Below are 20,066 nucleotides of genomic sequence, written 5' to 3'. Positions count from 1 at the left end.
CACTTTACTGCTGCTGCTACTATCACTTTTACGGGAACTTTCAAAATTAAGCATATATATATTAGTATGAATCGGCTCACCAAGCTTTATATGCACGTCCGTTGCTTTCGTTCATAGATCATGTGCGTAGCTTTGCAACCGTGACCGATATTGTAAAAACAGCAAGAAGACAGATGACACAAGTAATGTGTCTGCTTTAATTGTTGTATGTGCCGTTTATAGAATATCAACCAACTCCGCGCAGTCGTGCTGTTTACGGCTAAAACGTGTTTTTTCTTGTTACATGAGGAGCATTTGCTTCTAATTGTGGCAGTAACGTTGTGCATTGTCCTCGGCCCAGATCGCTGACTGTATGCAAGCTTGTCTAATTTGTTTCACTTTGCTGCTGTCTTTACAGCTTCTGCTTATTTACTCTGCCTGCACCTTATATTTGTTGTGTTTATCGAGACCTGGCCTGTCTCTGCCTTGTTGAAGACAAATGGACACAAGCACTGGTTGCTGTTGGTTTGTTTGGTTTGCTCAGTCTGAGCGTGGTATGTATATCCATTTGCTAAAAGGGTATGCAGCTGCGTCTAATGCAGGTACTGCTCATCTAAAGGTAGATTTAATAAGTAGTGGTTTGAGTGAGAATTAGTTGGTTTGAGTGATGTATGACACCAGAGAGTTATTGTTCTAGAAAGCTTGAGACAAAGCTAGTCCACAAATTTAAGATATGGAGATGCTTAACCATTTAAGTGTTCTAAGTTGCCATGAAGTGTTACACACATTTAAAATTTCAGTTGCAAGAGACATAGTAGAAGAAGAATTCAGAGAATTTGCTGCCAGATGTCTTGAGACAATAAATTGTAGAGAAAGCATTATAGTGTGAGCTGCCAATGATTGTCGTCAGCTCTAACCCATTTTTCTATGTAGTCACTGTTGCTTCATTGTCTGTTGCCATCACATGCTTGTTATAAACAAAAAATAGAGCTGCATGATTCCCCTGATTTTTCTCGCTCATAAGATACAAATGTTTTGATTTCGGGTGCCTTGGGGCCTCATGGTAGAAAACGAGTGTTTATTAGCCAGTTGTCAGCTTCTAAGATCATGTGCTTTGATATGTGGGTGTTTTAAAGGATACTACACGTCTGCCATCATAACTGTGAGTACTGCTGCCTAGCACTCCCACGGCTATGCTTAGTACATATGCGCAGCTATCCAAGAAAATTGACATTGGGACAACTGCCGTTGAAGCTTACTTGGTAGAGCATTGCAAGCACAAGGCAGAAAACGTGGGTTCAGCTTCGTTGTCTCTTATGCAAAGCATTATCATGAGCTGTCTCCTGGCTTCTTCATACATCCAGTCAGATAGGCTCAATAATAGTTAGTAATGTGCCTGATGGTGGGCTGTTAATCTGGGTCCTTAGTGCAGCAGCCCAATTCTTTACCCATTAGGCTAAAGATGCATGCATAGCGCGCCAGATTAATCTCATAGGTTCTCTCGTAGCAGCTAATTTTTTCAGATGTTATGTGACACAGAGTTTGGATTCACCCGTTTCAGCTCAGATGCAACAAAGCAGGTGTTGTGTCTATTTTGGTGAGAAGTGTGTGCAATTGTTTTGGTTTCTCTGTGTTGACGTAGTGTGCTTTGTATTTCATGTGGTGTTAGGCATTACCTCAATTGCAGCTTCAATGCTGTGCCCATAAAAGCAGTTGTAGGTAGGTGCTCAGGAGTAACGGGAAGCTCATTCTTCCTCATTCTCTCTTGCATACAGCAGGTAGTGGGTCCAGTTTAGTGCCATGCACCTGTTTGGTGCATTTCCATGTTCTTATTCTGCTGATGTGTTGTACATAGGGGGAAAGTCAATCCTCTACATCATGGTTGTCAGTGCCGCTGAATACAGTGCAGTCTCAGTCTCGCTGCCTTGAAATGTCATAAGAGGTGACATCTGGGGGTAAAGTAGCATCTTGCTGTACCTTGTCATCGGGCATAGCCAAGGTTGTGGTTGCGCAACCCAAGGATCCTCGAACTTTCTGTGGGACCAATGGCACCGATGTTGAAAAGTGGGTGGCTATGTACGAACGTGGGAGTGGAATCAACAGATGGGACCCCACGTGTGTGCTAGTTAACCTGTTGTTCTACCTAAGAGGCACGGCAAAGGTGTGGTATGAAAACCACGAAGAAGAGCTAACCAGCTGGGACCAATGCAAAGAGAAGTTGACAGAGTTGTTTGGCAAACCAGCTGGCCGTAAAATTGACGCAAAACAGGAACAGGCCTCCTGTGCCCAATCCCCCACGGAGTCCTATCTCTTGTACATCCAAGACATGCTGGCACTTTGTCGTAAAGCAAACCCGATCATGACATGACAGAAGCTGAGAAGGTCGGGCATGTGCTTAAGGGTTGCTGACGACGCCTTTAATCTGCTCATGTGCAAAAGCTGCTCTACAGTTGATGTGATCATTAAAGAGTGCCGACAATTCCAGCACGCCAAAAGCCGATGCGTCTTGCAACCATTCGCCAGACTTCCCACTACTGCTGCAACACCAACGTGTGAAGATCAAACCACACAGCAGCCTGCGTCGCCATCGGAGGATGTGGTGCGAATCGTTGACGTGAACTGGATGCGATGGCGCCTGCATTTCTGTTCGCCTATCCCTGATGCTACAACATTTTCAGTCCCCTTCTCACAAGCCATCATTCACCAGGAACTTGAAAACATTGGCTTACGTTCTGTCTGTGCTGTTGCCAATCCCAGAGCTAACAAACGCCCTTCTACTATTTTTGTTCCACCCCGACGCTTCTCTCCGTGTTATCGCAACCCGACTGAGTAGAGAACTGCGGACGACCAGCCGATATGTTTCACCTGCTGGCACATTGGTCATGTCGCCAATACTTTCACAACTCGTGGCCCTTAACACTTCGCATGCCAACCAACCTGAGCCGTTTTGATGAAAATGCCCGCAATGTTATGCCCACCGCCGAATCTAACAGCGCCAACTCTGCTAGGAACATGTGGTACAGTCGCTCACCATCGCCGCACGGACACCAGTCTCGTTCACCGCAAACACGTCGCCCATCTTCGCATTCGCCACAGCCACGTCGCCTTTCGTCCCCTGTGGCGTTTGGCCGCATCTGTTCGTAAAACTAAGAAATGCAGCCCTCAGAGGTGGTGCTGCATTGCCTAATCCTGCAGGAAATCCCCTGTCTATGCACACAAGGAGAAGTGTAATTGGCATTAAAATAGACAGCATAGCTGTCCAAGCACTCATCGACAGTGGAGGCCACATACCTGTGATGAGTGCTAGCCTGCGTAGTCGTTTCAAGAAGGTCCTCACCCCAGCAGCTGCCCGAGTGCTTCCTATGGCTGACGGTGGAATGCTGGTTCTTAGAATGTGTACTGCAAGTATAGCTGGCCGCCCTACTTCTGTTCTCTTTACTGTGAGCAACATCTTCCCTCACAACGTTATCCTAGGATTTGACTTTTTATCCACTCATTCTGCTCTCCTCGACTGTACGGCCGGCGTTCTTCAGTTAGAACTGCCTCAACTCGCCGATGCTCCGAGCACCGCCCCACCACACTTGTGCTCGCTTTGTGATGTGCGTCTGTCACCCGAAGCAGTTACTTACGTCACTTTGACCGCCCAGCCACAGGTTCCTGATGGGGAATATGTGATTCGCCCCATCATCGATGTGCTTTGAACCGGTCACGGTTACTAATAATGACATTGTTTTACCTCTTCTGAATTTCAGCCTGTGCCCTCAAGTGATTCCGGCCAGCATGTTCTTGGACAGCGTTTCTAGTGGTTCTGAATTTTAATTTGAGAGTCTGATTTCTGAGAGTGGTTTATTAGTGCCAATTGCAGCGCCCAGCCCTAGTTCCTTAACGGACGACTTTGCGAAAATGACTGCACTTAACCTCACCTCTGCACAGGCCAGGGACATACATCTCCTGCTTGAATCGTACAGTGGAATCTTTGATTTCGGCAACAGGCCTTTAGGATGAACATCTGTTGTTCACTATCATATAAACACTGGAGACACAAATCCTATTTGTCAGCGTCCGTATCGTGCATCGCATGCTGAACGTCGAGCCATCCAATCAGAGGCGGGCAAAACGCTCCGCAAAGGGGTCATCGAGCCATCAGCCAGCCCTACGCCTGTCGTCCGTGTGAAAAAAAGAAAGATGGTGCCTGACACATTTTCGTCGATTATTGCCACTTAAATGAGATCACGCGAAAAGACGTCTACCCACTACCATGCATCGATGACGCCTTGGACCGCTTGCACAGAGCTAAATACTTATCGTCCATTGATCTTTGATCCAGCTACTGGCAGATTTCGGTTGATGAAATGGTTGGAGAAGACAGCCTTCATCACACCGGATGGCTTATATCAATTCAAAGTCATGCCCTTTTGCCTATGCAATGCTCGTGCGACATTTGAACTTGTGATGGACTCTCTTCTGCGATGCTACAAATGGACCACCGGTCTTTGTTACCTTGACGAAGCTGTTTTTTCTCCCATTTTGGGCAGCTGCCTTACCCGACTCACTGCCATTATTGCGGTCTTCTGAAAATCTGGCCTCCAACTCTACGAAGTGTCAATTTGGGTGCCGTCAGATTACCGTGTTGGGGCACCTCATTGACGCATCCGGTGTCCAACCAGATTCGGAAAAAGTTCGTGCCATACGCAGTTTCCCTGTGCCACATTCTGCTTCTGACGTGCGCTGCTTCTTCGGCCTGTGTTCTTACTTTTATCATTTCATCAAAAACCTTGCCAACATTGCTCGGCCTTTGACAGATCAAAAAGAAGAACACGCCATTCTCATGGGGCCCGGAGCAGGCTCATGCGTTTGCCGCTCTCATCAGGTTTCTGACCACCCTTCCCATACTTGCCCACTTTGATCCATCTGCACCGACCAAAGTCCACACTGGCGCAAGCGGCCATGGCATCGGCGCTGTTCTCGATCAACAACAGAATGGTACGGAGTGCGTGATAGCTTACGCCAGCCGCCTGCTGTCACCTGCCGAGAGAAATTACCCCATCACCGAGTGGGAGTGCTTTGCTTTAGTTTGGGCTGTCGTCAAGTTCCGGCCATATTTGTACGGCCGTACATTTTCGGTCGTTACAGACCACCACGCACTCTGCCGGCTGTCTTCCCTCCGGGACCCGACAGGACGGCTTGGTGGCTGGGCTTCGTGGCTCCAGGAATTTTCATTTATTGGCAATTACAAGACTGGATGCCTCCACAAGGACACTAACTGCCTCTCGTCACCCCGTGGATCCACTTGATCCTTCTGTGCATGATCCGGTGACCTGCGTGATGGCTTTCACTGACATGACTGACATGCGCACCGAACAACAACGCGACGAGTCCTTACAGTCCATCATTGCCGGAGTGCAATCACTCTGACAGCACTGACGGCACATGCTGCATGTTCTTGCCGCGCAACGGCATCCTCTACCACCGCAATATGAATGCTGATGGCCCTGAGTTGCTCCTTGGCCGTCCTCGTCATCTGCAATCTGTTGCTTTTGAACAACTTCACGATGCACCGATGGTGGGACACCTTGTAGTTTTGCATACATACGATCATGTACAACGCCGGTTCTTCTGGCCAGGTCTCTACTGCTTTGTGCACTGTTATGTCGCAACTTGCGAGTTGTGTCAGTGCCGGAAGAAACCTCCCCTACCACCTGTCGGATGACTCCATCCAGTTGAAGTTCCCTGTGAACCGTTCTCTCGCTTAGGCCTTGACTTACCTGGCACTTTTCCGACGACGACTAGAGCTAACAAGTCGATTGCCATCGCTACTGATTACATGACACGCTATGCGATACCAAAGGCGTTGCCGACTAGTTGTGCAACAGACGTCGTCGATATTCTCCTCCACGACGTCATTGTCCACCATGGTGCACCTCGACAGTTATTACAGACTGCAGCTGCTCATTCTTGTCTCTAGTTGTCGACGACCTCGTCCGCTCTTGTGCCACTGAGCATAAGCTGTCCACCGCCTAACACCCACAAACAAACGGTCTTATGGAATGTCTCAACCGAACAATCACAGAGATGCTGTCGATGTAGGTCTCCAACAATCACCGTGACTGGGACACCACGCTGGCCTACGTGCCGTTTGTGTATAACTTGTCCCGACGTGACACTGCAGGATATTCACCCTTTTATCTTTTGTATGGTTGCAACCCCACTTTGCTTTTTGACATCATAATCCCTTCTGTGCCACGTGTTGCAACTGACCATGCTCATGAAGTCATCAATCGCGCTCACAGGGCATGTCAAGTCACCCGATCTCGTTTATTAGCCCCGCAGCATATACCAAAAGAGTTATGACTGATGCCATCGCAATGTTAAGTTCGCACCAGGTGCTTGGATGCTCCTTTGGTCACCATGTCGTCGGGTTGGCCTCTCCCAGAAGCTTCTGTCTCACTACACAGGGCCTTATGAAGTCCTAAGTCAAGTTAACGACATAAATTATGAGATTTCGCCACTTCAGTTTGATGCATCCTCAAGTCTGACGCCTGTTGACGTCGTGCATGTTTCGCGGCTGAAGCCATACTTCGTTCACGATTCTTTGCCTACCATGAGCCGAGACGGCGCTTCACCACCTGGGGGTCCTGTTACGGAAGGATGAAAAAAGAGAGGAAGAAGACCGCAGCACGCTGCCTGCTGCGTGCTGTTGGTGGTCAGCGATCTTAACTACTCTGCCTCATCTTGTATATTGACACGTGTACTTCTTTATCTTTATTGGGCGACCACTTCTCGCCGCCTAACAAATGTTATCCCACAGCACAGGACGCGCCTGCATGTAAAAGAAGTTTCTGGAATGTTATCGATGGTTCCGTCCACTGTCTTTCACCGCAACTTGTGTTATCTGATTGCATGTGTGCGCGACGCGAATAATGTGGAACATTGTGGAAGGCACGCAGGTCCCAGTGACTGCTCCGGAACATTCGACGACAGATGTATAAAAGCCGACGCGCTTGACCTGCTCATCAGATTTTCGACGACCGCCGATCGTGTTCGCCGCTACCATCCTTCTTTGAGTGTAGCCTCTTTTGAGGGCACAAGTTCGCCCAATAAAACGCTCGTTTCGTTAATCATAGTTTTGCTGCCTTCTCAACCGTCACTACCACGTGACAATATATATTGTAAATGCAGTCTTTCTATACTCCCAACATCCCCGTAACAGTATGCTTTGCCTCTGGCATGTTCATGATCTCCAATGGTATATAAAACTGTGATGCAGACTAAGCTTCACAAAGAATTATGTTCCGTCTCTTCCTTACAGGCTGCTGTGTTTCAGCTAAATCCGCTTTTCTTGTGTTCAGTGGTCTTGTCGCTCAATTAGTGCTTGCCTATTTCTGTTACACTGCAACCTCTCTTCTCCTCTCTCCTCTTGTCCTCCTGTCCTTTTACACTGCTGCAAACTTTTAGATTTCAATACTCGAATGATTAATACAAAGATTGATGCTACCATATTATATGTGACGGCTGTCATGATGGCAATAATTTAGGTGGACCTGAAACTAAATGAAAAAAAAAAAAAGCAGGCATGTGTGAGTAGGAATAACTTCCTTGTGACAAAACTGGCTCCATGCTAACCTTTGCCTCAAGGAAATTGGTCTTAAAAGTCTCAAACCCATTTGCGCATACTGCATAAGCCAAGTTTTCCACTTGTCAAAACAGCAGCCGCCACAAAGTGTTAGGAAAGAGGCAAAAAAACCATGCCTTTGCATTCGTACTCTCCTCACAAAGCTTGTGTCATAATATATATGCAATCACTCACCATACACAAACACATTGGTCAACACTGCAATGTTTGGAAGAACCCGAACCAACACTATGTAGCCATTTACCTGCAGTATACCTCCTGTAACATGAATCCCCACTGTGCTTGGAATCTACATAATTTTTTTAAATTTCTCGGGCATTTGGTGGTAGAGGTCAATGCATTAGACAGAAATCCTGCTACACTGCAGCAATGTTCAGAATGTAGTATGAGGTACTCTGTCTGGCTGGAAGTTGAAGATTGAAATTATATTAGTCGTTAAAATATAGTAGCCAGTATTGAAACTACACATGCACTCAAGGCTGAGCCACATTATGAGAACACGGAAGAGCAGACACACACTTGAGCTGCATTGTGCAGCTTTACCAACAAGCCCAGCTGTACACTGAAGTAAGGCATGTTTTGGGCTAGTCAGCTCGTAGCTTCAGCAAAATTTTAAACTCTGTGAGGAAGACAGGACATCAATAAAAACATAGATGCATGCACAAAGTGTAGACTTCCGACTGGCTTTGTTTGGTGAAGGCAGAGAGTTTATAAGGTTCTTCAAAATGGCAAAACAAAGAACATTCGCAAAGAAATTGTGCACGAGGCAGTGACAAAAAATAGCAAGGCCACCTGTGCATTAAGAGCGCAGTAGAGTCCCAATGTGCACATCTAAGAATTCTATTTCTTTCCTTGATAGGGATCAAGAGGGTGAGCTAACTTAGTTGTCACACCTTTTAGCGATGTGGAATGCCTTGGATGACTTCTCTTTCTGTTCTTCAGTTTGCCTTCGAAAGGAATTTATTCTGTTCCTCATAAGGCAGGCAGCTTTTGCTGTCGCAGCTCCTGCACTGCAAGAGGAGATTCTGAAGGAAAGAATTAAAGTCTTAGATGGGCACATTAAGACTCTCCTGCACTCTTAGTGCAGACATGGCCTTGATATTTTTCGTCAATACCTTGTGCACAAATTATTTGCAATTGCTCCTTGTTTTGCTATATTGAAGTACCTTATATATTCTTTGCTTTCACAAAATAAAACCCGTTGGAAGCCTGTGCTTTGTGTGTGTCTATGTTTCAGTTTACGTCGTGTCTTTCTCGCGCAGTTTAAAATTTTGCCTAAACAGTTGTATAGCTTGTGTATACGATGAGTAATTAATATTATGATGACTGCAGCACAGCAATGGTCTAGTGGCATAGTGTCGACATAGTATAGAGATGGTACTAAGTTAAAAATTTGGAAATGCCATAAATTGTGCAATCAACTCTTATCCCTCGGTTTCCTACAGCTGCAGAGCACTTGACCACTGCAGCAGTCAGTCAGGCAGTGCCGGGAATTGCGAGATCGAGACAGGCTGCCACTAGAAGTTCCTTGGGCCAGGTGATAACTCAAATGCATCCAAATATTTCTATATTTCACTATATAAACCTTTGTAGAATGAGGAACTTTTCAAGGGTGAAGTTGTTTAACGGAAAACTATTACTAAATAGTGACCAGTTCCTTTTGTTTTGTAAGCCAGATTGCATGTATTTGACATTGCTTACTGACTCTTCATTATTCTCGCTGTCCAATACAAGCATATGCACTCACATATGTTTTCAAACAAAACTATTGTGTGGAGCCATGTTTGTGGTGGAATAAAATTGGTCCCAATACAGAGCTTTGTGGCACACCAGATCTTACTAGCGATCGCAGAGAAGAAAGTTAATTAGTAGTTACAAATTGGTACCGGTTAGCTAAGAATTTACTAATCCAATTCGTAGTCCTGTCAATTCGAAGTTTACTGTCGTTTGTGTATCGGACCAAGCCGATGTCCCCTGGCCTGGGCAGTCCCTGGCACTTCACCTAGTGGTGGCCTTTGAAAATAGCAGCGTGGCACCAGTGGTTGCATCAGGATCTAGGCTCATGAAGATAGACAGGAACGTGCACAGGGCAAGGAGTTCGGCGGCCTGGTACTCGTCACATTTGTGGAGAACACTATAGTTTTCGCGAGTCCTAGCCCCTACGTAGGGTACCAGTCTGTGCACTGCGTGTGTGTGTGTTTGTTGTGCAGGATTGCTCGTTGGCAGCACGTGCTCATGCAGCAGCTGACGGGCCTTCGATGTGTTTCGCCCTGGTAGTGCGGTCGTCTTTGTGGTTCTAGAGCAGGACTGGCATTGCCCAAGAACAGGATATATTGGCATGGTGCAGAATTGCAGAGTGGGGGCACTCCATTCTATTACCACTTCATTCCTTCAGAGTTGTGGTTTATGTGATTCCAGTCCTTTTGTCGGAGTTCTGACACTTGAACCATTCCCACTCCTTGAGTAGTCGAACTAATCTACTCCAATCCTCCAATTACAGTAAATAAAACGCTTTCTGTATAATTACTTACTACATGCGCCCTGATGCGATAGCGTAGAGGTAGAGCATCTGCCTCATGTGCAAAAGGACTGTGGTTCAAATCCCGGTGCCATGCAATTTTCCACTGGTGGATAAAAGAAAATCCACATGTTGATACAGCTGTATAAACAGGCCTGGTGGCCTCACCCCGGTGACCAGAACCGGTAATGCACTCCCTCACCAGAGCAGGATTGCTCATCTTGGTGCAGTACTTGGCCACAACCTTCTATATGAATAGAACAATAGTCCCCAGCAGCTACAAAGCAACTGACCATTGCAGCGGTCAGACCTGTGATGCAGCAGAGCGTGCTAAGAGTCTCTGGATCTGGACAGGCCGCCATTGGAATCTGAACCTGGCAATGTTTAATGCTAGAACGTTTTCTAGTGAGGAGAGTCTAACAGTGCTATTGGAGGAATTAGCGGGCATTAAATGGGATATAATAGAGCTCAGTGAGGTTGGGAGGACAAATGAAGCATAGAAGCTTGATGTGGGCGAGTTGGTTGAGCATACTTGATGAAAAAAGAGAGCGCTACGAAGACAAGGACGAAAGAACAACATGTACGACAGACAAGGCGCTACTTCCAACTAAATGTTTTTTGAAGAAACAGAACTTTAAATAGATGCAACCAAGGATGGCCCATCGTGACATCACGACCTCCCTATCTCTTCAGAAAAGCTATCTCCTTTTCGGTAAGCGTCACTGAAGGGCAACTAATGCACGTGCCCTCGGCCTTTGCAATGTAAAAAGCTTCCAATATCTCCCGTTCTAGTCTATCTCTAGACCATGCCAGAAACCTGGTGTCGCGAAGATACGGACTGCAATTGTGACGTTTACAGTGTTCTGCCAGATGGCCCCCCGCATTGTTATTTACGGCCCAATTGTGCTCACGCGCCCATTCATTAAAACACCGTCCGGTTTGACCGATATAAACCTGTTGGCAACTTAGGGGTATCTCGTATACGACATTACTTTTGCAAGCAGTGTACTGCGCTGCATGTTTCTTAGAGCATGGTTCGCGTTTTGCTTTTGTCATCATAGGGCATATCTTGGCCAGCTTACATGGTGCACTGAACAGAAGATTGATACTGTGCCTTTGTACCACCTTCTTGAGGTTGTGGGATACCCTGTGCCAATAAGGAATCACATGTAATACCTTCCTATCAAATGGCTTTTTTGTGTTAGTGCCCTCTCTTGCCTGTTTGATCTTTTGAAGAAGCTTGTCGCAAACGCTAGAAATCAAGTGCTTGCAAAAGTAATGTCGCATACGAGATACCCCTAAGTTGCCAACAGGTTTATATCGGTCAAACCGGACGGTGTTTTAATGAAAGGGCGCGTGAGCACAATTGGGCCGTAAATAACAATGCGGGGGGCCATCTGGCAGAACACTGTAAACGTCACAATTGCAGTCCATATCTTCGCGACACCAGGTTTCTGGCATGGTCTAGAGATAGACTAGAACGGGAGATATTGGAAGCTTTTTACATTGCAAAGGCCGAGGGCACGTGCATTAGTTGCCCTTCAGTGACGCTTACCGAAAAGGAGATAGCTTTTCTGAAGAGATAGGGAGGTCGTGATGTCACGATGGGCCATCCTTGGTTGCATCTATTTAAAGTTCTGTTTCTTCAAAAAACATTTAGTTGGAAGTAGCGCCTTGTCTGTCGTACATGTTGTTCTTTCGTCCTTGTCTTCGTAGCGCTCTCTTTTTTCATCAAATGAAGCATATACAGTGCTAAAAAGCGGGTACATGCTGTGCCACCAGGGCTTAGCGGAGAGACGAGAACTAGGAGTCGGATTCCTGTTTAATAAGGATATAGCTGGTAACATACAGGAATTGTATAGCATTAATGAGCGGGTGGCAGGTCTTGCTGTGAAACTTAATAAGAGGTACAAATTGAAGGTCACACAGGTCTACGCCCCTACATCTAGTCATGATAACCAGGAAGTCGAAAGCTTCTATGTAGACGTGGAATTGGCGATAGGTGAAGTCAAAACGAAATACACTATACTGATGGGCGACTTCAATGCCAGGGTAGGCAAAAAGCAGGCTGGAGAAAAGTCAGTGGGGGAATATGGCAAAGGTTCTAGGAATAGTAGGGGAGAGTTATTAGTAGAGTTTGCAGAACGGAATAATTTGTGGACAATGAATACCTTCTTCCGCAAGCGGGATGACCGAAAGTGGACGTGGAGGAGCCCTAATGGCGAGACTAAAAATGAAATAGACCTCATACCCTGTGCTAACCCTGGCATCATACAAGATGTGTACGTGCTCGGCGAGGTACGCTGCAGTGACCATAGGATGGTAAGATCTTGAATTAGCCTAGACTTGAGGAGGGAATGGAAAAAACTGGTACATAAGAAGCCGATCAATGAGTTAGCGGTAAGAGGGAAAATAGAGGAATTTCGGATCAAGCTACAGAAGAGTTATAGGGTTTAACTCGGGAAGAGAACCTTAGTGTTGAAGCAATGAACGAAAATCTTATGGGCATCATTAAGGAGTGTGCAGTAGAAGTCGGTTGTAACTTCGTAAGACAGGATACCAGGAAGCTATCGCAGGAGACGAAAGATCTAATTTTAATGCCACCCCTTATACATAGCTTTCATTGATTACAAGAAAGTGTTTGATTCAGTCAAAACCTCAGCAGTCACAGGCATTATGGAATTGGGGTGTAGACGAGCCATATGTAAAAATACTAAAAAATAGCTACAGTGGCTCCACAGCCACCGTAGTCCTCTATAAAGAAAGCAACAAAATCCCAATAAAGAAAGGCGTCAGGCAGGAAGATACGATCTCTCCAATGCTGTTCACAGCCTGTTTACAGGAGGTATTCAGAGACCTGGATTGGGAAGAATTGGGGATAAGAGTTAATGGAGAATACCTTAGTTACTTGCGATTCGCTGATGATATTGTCTTGCTTAGTAACTCAGGGGACCAATTGCAATGCATGCTCACTTACCCAGAGAGGCAAAGCAGAATGGTAAGTCTGAAAATTAATCTGCAGAAAACTAAAGTAATTTTTAACAGTCTCGGAAGAGAACAGCAGTTTACGATAGGTAGCGAGGCACTGGAAGTGGTAAGGGAATACATCTACTTAGGGCAGGCAGTGACCGCGAGTCCGGATCATGAGACCGAAATAATCAGAAGGATAAGAATGGGCTGGGGTGCGTTTGGCAGGCATTCTCAGATCATGAACAGCAGGTTGCCATTATCCCTGAAGAGAAAAGTGTATAACTGGTGTGTCTTACCAGTACTCACCTACGGGGCAGAAACCTGGAGGCTTACAAAAAGGGTTCTACTTAAACTGAGGACGACACATCGAGCTATGGAAAGAAGAATGATGGGTGTAACGTTAAGGGGATAAGATGAGAGCAGATTGGGTGAGGGAACAAACGCGAGTTAATGAAATCTTACTTGAAATCAAGAAAAATGGGCTTGGGCAGGGCATGTAATGTGGGAAGATAATGGATGGTCATTGTTATGGACTGGATTCCAAGAGAGGGGAAGCGTAGCAGGGGGCGGCAGAAAGTTAGGTGGGCGGATGAGATTAAAAAGTTTGCAGGGACAGCATGGCCACAACTAGCGCATGACCGGGGTAGTTGCTGTTTATTCAAGCATTTTGCAAATGTGGCTCGCTTTTAAGCACCCCTTCTTATATCTAAAAAAACAGAAATGAACATCCAGTATTCTTTTTTAACTTTCGCTAAGCTTATCGTATAGCTCAGTGTTAACATACAGGTTAAAATACAGTATTTACAGGTGAGGTTACAGAAAGCAGTAATAATTGGCAGTAAACACTGCTTGGATGGTGAAAAACATGGGAATCAGGTCATTTTATTTTCGACAATTTTTTTTGGCATAGGAGGCTAAGCAAATGGTGATGTAGCAACACTGTAAAGACTGAATAAGATGGATGTGGAATGCGTTGATGACTTCTCTTTCTGTTTTTTATTTTGCCTTCGAAAGGAATTTATTCTGTTCCTGATAAAGGAGGCAGCTTTTGCATCTGCAACAGAACATCAGTGGATGTTGTGTGAAGCACTTTTTCCATGCTTTTTCACTACCTGAGCAAGGTAACTTTCTTGGTGCTTCATCACACAATTTATACAATCAACTTCCATTAATTCTACCCTCACGAGACTGACGGGTCGAATTAAGATGCAAAAACCTGCTGAAGCACCGTTGATTCATTTGGCAATATGTGCTTGAGTAACGCGCCTCTGAAACGAATGTGCATCAAATTTCTATTTGTCCACAGTATAAAACTAAAGCAGAAGTGACTTAACTCCAAACCAAAGTAGAAACCTATGCGTACCTCATTTTTTAGAATGGCAGCCGATTTTCTAAAGCCAGCTTCGCCGTATTACAGCCATGATATGTGGTAAAGCATATGAATGCTACAACCACGGTTTTAGTTTCGCAATCGATTGCACAGCTAGGCAATTTTCGTCTCAATGTCCTTCGAAAACAAAAAGTGTTCGTTAGAATCAGGTAAGTACCACAACCGGACATTGTCAGCTACCGTTACTGCTTGAAAATCTTTCTTGGGTGGGTCAAAAATAGGCATTTCAGAGAGATGGCATTTGTTTAATGCATTCACTGTCCCCTAAGCTCTACTGAGACATGCACTGCCACTAAAAGGGGTCATTATTGGGGTCTGGTCAAGTTCGCATTATCCGGCGAATGCCAGTTTTAGGATCGAAATGATGAATGTTTAATCCCATGGAAATGCATGGGTGTTGGCCAGGTTCGAATTAACTGAAAAAATTAAATTAACCGGAGTCAGATTATTGGAAGTTTACTATACACCTTTTTCTGTTCTCCAAGATTTAATATGTAGTTTTCTTCTATCAGTGTGGCAATGGTGCTAAATTTAGCATTTGTTTGAATCATTCATTGCTCCAAGGACAAGCTACAAAGTAGGGGCACACTTTGAGACTTGAAACATTTCCACATATAAAGGCAGGGCATGTTAACATCTGTACAATTAACATAAGTTGGCTGTATTGTCTGCATAGCATGTGGTTGCTTTTTGGAATGTGGTCTTTTTGTAAAACAAAGTTGCATTTGTTTCAAATAAATTGCCGAACCATTGCTTGTGTGTTTTCCTGTGCTCTTTGTGCTGATTGCACTTTCGAAAGTGCAGTGAGCAACTGCAGACTGAAATGCACAAGGCTTCACTTTATCATGCCAGGAAGCATTTTGGCTTGACAAAGGAGCCTTAACCCCTTCCATGCACACACTTTTTTTGTATAAACACATCAAATGAAAGACAGTGACCTCTTCTCATGTATTTTAAAGCCTGGCAGTGTTAAAGACAGAGTGAAGTTGTACAAATACAATTTACTGTTAAGCATTGCTGCTAAAACCTCATGCTTGTGTATAGTATATGCATGCAGTGCTGGCTATGCCGTGGTAGAGCCGTGAAACAGCTTTCACCACACTGCTTGCTATAGCATTGCTGTGTTCTGCAACCTGAGGTCAAAACTATAAATCTCTAGAAGTTCAGCAGCACAATTGACAGCTATTTCCGTATGTTCGATGCACTCCTGGCCAGGGACTTTTCGTCCTGTAGGCAAAATAGATGGCTGCCTCGGACGCTGTTTTGGAAAGAGCGCAGCGTACCTCGAAAGCTTGCTCGCAATGCTTCACCAGCAGGTTTTGCCAGCGAGAGTGGAGGGGGGCACAATAATTTGACTTTACATGGTGCGGCACAATACCTTAAAATGCTGCTGCTTCTGGCTTCTGTTTACTATGACATGCTGGTGCACCTCAACATGGAGCAACCCCATTTTACTAAAATTCTGAATTCTTCTACCAACATGGTGTGGTGTGGCTATCTATGATCACTGTATAAAACCGGGGCAAACAGCATGTCTAGAAAGTACAAAAGCTGGTATAACTGTAATGAATGACCTGCAGTCATCCGAAATGTGCAAAATCGCAAGAATTGGTCAAACTCAAACACTGCAGAGTTTAAGTAGTCCTGGCACAATTTTTCTCTTATGCGTGTGTAGCTGTCATTCAGTTAACTGCACTACAAAATGTCAAATTCCTTCTATGCGCAACAAATATATCCTTAACGCCAACATTTAAACATGTGCCAAAGGCAGTGTGGCCCCATAATCTGGTGACAACATTGCATGGTAGGTCACAAACAAATGATGCATGCTGCAGTTGTTCATGAGTAAGCCATGCCATTATTAGGTCATTGAAAACTGAGCATGTTAGGACCACTATGCAGCACAACATTGGTCTTTCCTTTCTGTCTTGGTGCACACCGGGGAGTGGGTGCATGTTAAACACCTCAGGCGATTAAAGTTAAGCCGGAGTCCGCAACTATGGCATGCCTCGTAATCGTATTGTGGTTGTGACTTATACAACACTAGAATTAAATTAATTTTAATTTAGATGTTTGAGAAGAGTCATAAGAAAATTTATTTAGTGAAGCAAGTTTTAGCACACATTAAGAATCGCTCAAAGCACATGCAGCTTTCAGTGGCATGGTGTGGTCATAAAAGCTGCCATTTGGAACCAGATTAATATAAAAAAATTCAGTCGAAGAGTTTAATGTCAGTGCTCCTTTACATGTAAGCATGAGGGACACATCTTTAAAGGCATCATCTAAATCCTGTGTAAGCATTTATTGGTGAATATCAAATGGCCCTACATCTAAGGAAGTTATAGGGTGTTATGACAACAGGAAGCCACAAGATTTTTGTTGTGCACTCTTCCTATAGAGACAATATAGGGCAGCAACAAAATAGTTGGGCTTAGTGAAGAATTCATTCAAGATCCTTGCCAATTTGGCAGGTTCACCATGATTAGAGATGATGAAGGCCAAGCACCTTGAAATGAATGCCCAAACCTCATTAGCATTGCATCACTTATTTCAAATAACTTTTATTTTGTCATTTTGCCAGATTAAAAGTTCTCAAAAACCTGCTTGACTGGTTTCAAGAACTTTTCGAGAACAGTTTGGTTCCATACGAATGCAGCATTGTCAGTCTTTAGTGAACTAGACCCATCTTTACTGATATGCAATTAGGTAGATCAAAGCAGATGCTGTCAAAGTGCATGTGCAAGAGTGTTTGGAGTGGGCATTCCTGGGTTATGTTGCCAAGAAGGGAGTTTCGAGCTTAATGCACACAGCAGCTATAGCATATGAAAACCAGCACTTTACTCATTTTTTAGATACCGCAGGGCTTGCGCTAATGCTGGTCATAGTCTACTATAATTTCTACCATATATTGCCCTTGTCATGACAAGTTATTTTTATTGTCCTACAATATATTCCCTCTGTGTACAATCAACATCTCTGCCAAGGACAACAGAAACAGTTTGATTGGAAACTGCAGAATTCTCCATCTGCGTAGGTGGCTGGCTGATTGCCGTATTAGATGCATTGTGAGCTGGCATTGATGTGTAAATCTCAACTCATCTGCAAGCATACAAAATAGGCTTTGGGATACTTTTACCACAAGAAGAGAGACTGGAATGACTGTTGCCTGTGACATATGGCACATACCCATGACGAGGGATCGGCTAGGATTCTCCATGAATACAACATCAAATAGCTTTATATTCCCACTAACTTGATAGTACATAATACTGATATGTAACAAAAATAAACAACAAAGTAACTGAAAAACGAACAGGTCTACTACGATTGAGCCACAAGGGGAAAGATGGAAACATTTGTGTTAATTGTATGAAAAAAATGTGCCTAAGATGTCATCTTCCCAGCAGCAACAATATGATCATGCACAAACTAGCATTGCTCTTCAGGCACACCCCAGGCTGCTCACACCATTTTCTACAAGATTTGAAGCCCAACAGGCAAAAGGGGTGAATACCTTCAGCATAAAAGAAGAAAGTTATTCTACTCCATATCCTCACATGAAACGCAGCAATATTGTTACAAGCCATTTTCACACATTGAAGGCATCAGCAATGTGATGAAGACAATTGAAGCACTCATGTTCTTATTTCCATTGCAATACAAACCTACACTTGGTCATATGAAGGTGCATATATATGTGCCAAATTCAACCGTGTACTGTTATGAGGCACATGGAACAGACATTCCAAGGAAGTGAAATATTTGTAATGCAGTTACTTAATTTGTCCAGTCAGAAGGGCAATGCGCTAAATACAAAAAAAAACCTACAGGCCCACTATGCAATGCTTTTGCCAAACTATCCAAAACTTCGATGTGTGCAAGTCCACAATGACCAGGAAAAGAAGTAAACAAATTTCTTGAAGATGGAATGAAAAAGAAATGTTGCGACAATTGAGAAATGAGTTCTTTGCTTTCTAGTGGCACATGGATAGACAGTCGGTGGGCACAATTTGAACTTGAACTCATGGCAGTGTTGCAGGGGCAAATACCACTCATACTTCCGAGAAGCGTCGGTTACAACGCTGAGTTGGAAGGGAAACTTTACAAATACTTCTTCGGAAGTTCAAGCATCTGACCAGTAAGTAGTTGAGCATGACTAGGGGAAATATGATCAATTTCACAAATAGCACCATTCCAAAAGAACTGGCACACTGCATTGATTTCTCAGGTGACAACTATTTTTCGAAAAGCCTCTGCGCGCGTTAATACAACCTGAGGCAGCTTAAATCTAGGTCGCATGGAATCGAAAAATACAGCAGCGGGTGTAACACTTAAATTTGCTATCTCGCGAACATGAGCGAAAACTTCAATTTCAAAAGGTTTGCTCGAAAGGAAAACTCACGGCCGTAACGCTACTGCCCATCGCTAGTTGTGTGAATAAAAAATAAATAAAAAAAAACATCTGCACGATGAATAGACACTTCGTCGATATTTGAAGCAGATCGTTAGTGGATATCAAGCAATGTGCACTGGATAAGAGCGAAACATCTAACCGACTGTCTGACGAAAGTAAGGTTCACAGGATAAGTTTTGTCTATCTGCACCGATAATGCAGCACGTATTGTGCAATTAAATCGCCCGTAATGCGCAGCAATTGCCGCACTCGATTGAAGTCACCATCGCAGCGACGCGCTATTTATTTCAGGACCACGAAAAACAAGGTATTCACCTAAGTGAAGCGGCGGTTTACCTGTCGGCAAGCCCCTAACTCGCATATGACGAAAGCAAATGTCACGGAGTCCAAGCCCACGATTGCTCAAGTCGAACTGTGCTCGCACGAATATCGCGCACGTTATACGCTTTCGACACGCACAAAAGCACGCCAAGCGCGCGCAGAACGTGTTGCAGCCGACACGACGGCAATGGCTAATCTACGTTCGAGAGTAGCTCTTTCAAAAAAGTAAAAACAAGCAACAATGTGACGTCACATCCTGCGAAAAAGAGATGTTCTCCTTTCTCACCTTCTCTCAGCTCACGCATGCGCAGTGATCACGGAGCACTCGGGGGCGATGTTCAGGTTTCATTCCCATGATGGTTGAACGATCGCAGCGCTAGATTTGCCTCTAGGTATACTAATATGAAACTCTATGACATAGACAGTTGTACTTCTATTGGCTTTACAATCAAATTTTATTGAGGGCTTCATTATGCATTGCTCGTTTATGTGCTCAGTGAAATGCGTGTTTAGGACTTTGAGAACACAAACTTACTTGTGGTAGGAAAGGTTGCCGCTTCCTGGCTGTAGTCTACTGTCGCAAAATGGGTAAGGGATTGGTAAGGGCAAAGCCGCGCCATAACGCTTCGGAAGCGGTACGTCAGTATAAAATATGATGAAGTATATATATATTCGTAGGAGGTCGCTAGCATCCTAGCTAGCACTGCAGCAGATGTGCTTAAAAGTACTTGAAGACGTTCAGCAATCGTGACAGCCGCCGCAGCCTTTCGAAAGAGCGAGAGAGTTCACAAGTGCCTGTCGTCTGCGAGAAAAGTCTCGCGTTTGCAGCGAGCGGGTGTCC

General features: G+C 44.6%; 1 long non-coding RNA gene across 1 annotated transcript; it reads right to left on the bottom strand.

Annotated features, from left to right (window-relative positions):
* Positions 1-14,015: 14,015 nt before the first annotated feature.
* On the bottom strand, positions 14,016-19,365 carry LOC142557838 (uncharacterized). The gene is made up of 2 exons (XR_012822869.1): positions 19,241-19,365; positions 14,016-14,154 (listed from the first exon to the last, which is right to left on the bottom strand). It is a non-coding gene; the product is annotated as an uncharacterized LOC142557838 (long non-coding RNA).
* Positions 19,366-20,066: the final 701 nt, after the last annotated feature.

Source organism: Dermacentor variabilis, chromosome 9 (assembly GCF_050947875.1).
Source record: "Dermacentor variabilis isolate Ectoservices chromosome 9, ASM5094787v1, whole genome shotgun sequence".
Lineage (NCBI taxonomy): Eukaryota > Metazoa > Arthropoda > Arachnida > Ixodida > Ixodidae > Dermacentor > Dermacentor variabilis.
Note: the sequence above shows the minus strand (reverse complement) of the source record. Positions and strands in the feature narration are given on the sequence as shown.